Source organism: Mandrillus leucophaeus, unplaced genomic scaffold, assembly GCF_000951045.1.
Source record: "Mandrillus leucophaeus isolate KB7577 unplaced genomic scaffold, Mleu.le_1.0 Scaffold932, whole genome shotgun sequence".
In the NCBI taxonomy this organism is placed as follows: domain Eukaryota; kingdom Metazoa; phylum Chordata; class Mammalia; order Primates; family Cercopithecidae; genus Mandrillus; species Mandrillus leucophaeus.
The window spans coordinates 492,652-496,796 of record NW_012110164.1 but is presented as its reverse complement, the minus strand read 5'-3'; the positions used below and the strand labels follow the sequence as shown (position 1 = coordinate 496,796).

The 4,145-nt window shown below is 37.4% G+C and overlaps 1 long non-coding RNA gene across 1 annotated transcript in view; it reads right to left on the bottom strand.

Moving 5' to 3' along the window:
* Positions 1 to 1,570: 1,570 nt before the first annotated feature.
* Positions 1,571 to 4,145, bottom strand: part of LOC105532124 — a 4,362-nt gene continuing 1,787 nt past the window's right edge. Inside the window, exons 2-3 of the long non-coding RNA XR_001004920.1 lie at positions 1,882 to 2,072; positions 1,571 to 1,639 (exon numbers count right to left, since the gene is read on the bottom strand). This is a non-coding gene — a long non-coding RNA (uncharacterized LOC105532124). The remainder of the gene's footprint in view (positions 1,640 to 1,881; positions 2,073 to 4,145) is intronic.

Here is a 4,145-nt window from a genome sequence, read left to right as displayed (position 1 = left end):
GGGTTTCACTGCATTAGCCAGGATGGTCTCGATCTCCTGATCTCATGATCCGCCCGTCTCAGCCTCCCAAAGTGCTGGGAAAACAGGTGTGAGCCACTGTGCCCGGCCATTTTCAGGTATCTTTATAGCAATACCCCACTTCTCAGTACCAATTTTCTGTGTTAGGTCATTCTTGCACTGCTATAAAGAAACACCTGAGACTGGGTAATTTAAAAGAAAGGAGGTTTCCTTGGGACACAGTTCTACAGGGTGTACAGGAAGCATGACAGCATCTGCTTGTGGGGAGGCCTCAGGAAGATTCCAATCATGGCAGAAGGCAAATGAGGGGCAAGCAGCTTACATGGTGAGAGCAGGAGTAAGAGTGAAAGGGGAGGTGCCATACACTTTCAGCACCAGATGTCTCGAGAACTCACTATTGCAAAAGACAGCACCAAGGGGATGGTGCTAAACCATTCGTGAGAAATCCACCCTTATGATCCAGTCACTTCTCATCAGGCCACACCTCCAACATTGAGGATTACAATTTAATATGAGATTTGGTGGGGACACAGATCTACACCATATCACCATTTCTTCAATTAAGAAAGAAATAATAATCGAGAAGTCTTTGTTATTGGAATTTATGATAGGTACTGCAATAATAAAACATGAAATTTCAGGTGAATAGTGGATACTTAATAAATATCTGTTGAATGAATGAATGAAAAAAATAATCTGTTTGATTCTGCTTTATCTCCTTCTTATTTTTCATATTTTACCCCCATTTTAGTTTATACGTTATCTTTTGTGGAAAGAGAGGAAATGAAGAATCTGTGTTCACAAGATGTACAAAACTATTGAAATCTAAATACTCATGGAATTACTCATGCAGGTGTGTGTTTGCATTCTTTTATAATTTAAATTCTGTTTCATTTGATTTTGTTTTCAACAGAAATCCAAACTGTCTTTATATTGATAAGACTGGTAACTTTGCTAAACCTTTTCCTAATATTTTCAAAGCTATACTAACATGAAAACTAGATGTGTATGGATGCCTGTATTCTTTGTAAATCTTGGTATTTATTTATATTATTCAATTAAAATGCTAGCTTAATTCCTTTTCATGTGATATATTTTTGTGTACTTGGTTCTCAGTGAAATATTTAGTTATAATTGTAGACTTGTAGTAAGTTTCTGAAATATTTATAAAAAATCATTCATCTAAGTGATTATTGGCATACAATTTTTTATCTATCACTCATTAACCTTACAATTTTTAGTGTCAATAAAACTGATCCAAGATTGAGGACTATGGCAAAACCAGGTGAGCCCATCAGATATATCTATCAGATATGCAGTGACCTATTATAAAGGAATGCTTGTCATTTCCTACCTAGCATATCAATTTACTGCAATGTTATTTTCATAGAAAATGCTATTTAACAGGTCTAAAAGAAAAGTTTTCTATATTTTCTAAGTTAACTTGCTGACCTCTGTCACCAAATTATCAAAAATAATGTATTTTTAATTGCCAAAACATAAGTGTCTGCATGTGTATTTGTATATGTAGAGAAATAAAGAAAACTGCATTGTTATATTCAGTGCATTTATGTGAAATACGAAGAATGGATGAGACACCACCATCAGTACCACTCCACATCTATAAAAAGAGAAGCACTAGTGAAAAGATGTTTTATTAGAACCTGCCTTTGGTTTTTCTTGGAAGAGTAGATTTCATCAAGTTTTAGAGCAGGAATGTACTCAGTCTTTCATAGCACAATAGTGAGGGTTCAATTATTCCCCCAACTCATGGATAAATATTCTATTGTTATAAAGATACTCCATTGTTATTATGCATCCAGGGAAAGGGGGAGTAAAATCTAGAGACAGAGGTAAACTTACCATTAAAGGTAGAGATGGGATCATGAAATATTAATATTCCCACTAGTTGCTGGAAATTCCTTTCTGATTTTCCTCTATGTTTCCCCTAATGTTTCCATTCAGACCAAGACAAAAGTGAGGATGTGATTTGGAATAAAACGTGATCTCCTACGAATCCAGACTCACACAATGGCTGGACCCTCATTGGCTCCCTGAGGAACAAAGGTAGGTCAGCCTTACCACTGTTCTTAGGAACCTGGCGTTCACAGGATTGCAGGGCCCTGGTACATTTGTGAGTGAGTGCATGGGCACATGTTTACAGGAATCTCCTGTGTTATCTCTCAGACACAGATAAACTTGTCAGCCACTTACCAGGCATTGAAAACTGTTCCAGCCCCAAAATATCACCCCTATCAGTCCACCAGCCAGTCAGAAATTCTCTAGAGTTGAGTCACCCCTTATCTAGGCCAAGTTCCTGTTAAATACCAATAGTTTTAACTAGGGGAGAAGTAACAAATTAACCCATTAATAAATCTCAGCTGTTTTGCAGTCAGCAGGACTTTCAAGGAAAGGGACAGATGGCAGAATGCATGATTCCAGATTGATGCAGACCATGGGTATTGAGTGAAATGAGAATATGATGGCAGGGCACAGTGGACAATGCAATTGAATGTGGTAAGAATTAGCATCTTGCCATTTTGAAGGATCCCAAGATAAGGTTTTATCCTTGAGAGACAAGACTTGCAATAACTACAGTGCCACATCTACTGTGATAACAGCTATAAGTCAGACATTAAAACATGAGTAAAACCTAATACATTTCTTCATAAAGGTATCATCAACTAAGCTCAGAAAATCGCAATAAAAGTACACAAATAATAAAAGCACAGCAATCGATATAAAGTATCAGTAAATATTTGTCTAAATGAACAAGAATCCTTGTAGAAGTACTAGTAATGGAACACAGAATTTCAAAGAAGGCTGAAAAAGTGTATCTAGCTGTACTTGTCACTAAAGACTTTAGAAAAAATAGGCAGTTTTAAAGACTGGGTGAGATGTTAGCAGGTTGATATAAAAGGAAGGAGGAAAAGGGAGAGCATGTCTGGTGCACAGAAGAGCAGTAACCATGGCACAGGGCTGGGAAAGTTGAACAGATATTTAGGAACCTGCTTAGAGTTCACTTTGGTTAGAGCACAAGAAACATTGGAGAAACAGTGGAGAAAAAGGAAAAAGGGATAGCCCTGTTTTAAGGGAGAACACTGAAAACCATTAAATGTTGGACTAAGGTGCTTGTATTTAATGACAGAAATGCACTGAAGTTTTTATTGGAATTTTAAAAACAGAAAATGACATAATTATTACCCAAGTTAAAAAGTATCAATCCTACAAAATGGAAGTCACATGCAAGATTAGTGACAGGAAGAGACACCAGGATCCATCAGATGTCCAGGATGGATATCCAGGACATGTAGCAGAGAATCTTTAGAAAAGTGACTAGGCTGTGAGGGCAAAGAGGATGAAAAAGGGTCAGAGCAATTTTTGAGTTTCAGTTCTACAAAGCTGTCATATAGGGTAGTTTGCAGAATGGGTAAAAAGGGCAAAAGAGAAGACAATGTGGTGTTTGTTCTCGTTTGGTTCACAATGGACACAAAAAGGAAAATGTTCTCCAGGTATCCAGTGAAAGATTTTGGTAGGCAGTGGAAAATGTAGCTTTTGGATTCAGGAGGTTATCAGGTATAAAGGACAATTTCTGTGTGGGATTTACAGGGAAGTCGACAAGGGTTGACTAAGAAGCCAATTGGAGGATCCAGGTAAGCTGGGGAACATGTGAATTATCGTGATCTCCAAGTTTACATGAGAGACTTTAGGAATTACTCAAGTATGAGAATTAGCAAAATGCTCAAGTAGATGAGGGAGAAAATCACAGAGAAAAAAATGTCTCAATAACTCAATTAACTGGAATCATTTAAAAATCACTAGGGCAATTCCTTGCTGGCAAGCTCAGTTGTTTTCTAGAAATGATGCCATATGATGCTACAACCTTTATTTCTAGCTTCTCATCTATAAATTACCTCTAGAATCTTAAAAAACGAAAATAAAGTTCATCTTCTAGCTTAAAGGAAAATATCTGTGTTCATGTGAGGCCGACTCTTGCTTCGACCCTTATTACATGGAACACATGTGTCCTCTTGTGCCCTAAACAGGTGTGGCTTCATCAGGGTTTCCTTCCTTCCTTCCTTCCTTCCTTCCTTCCTTCCTTCCTTCCTTCCTTCCTTCCTTCCTTC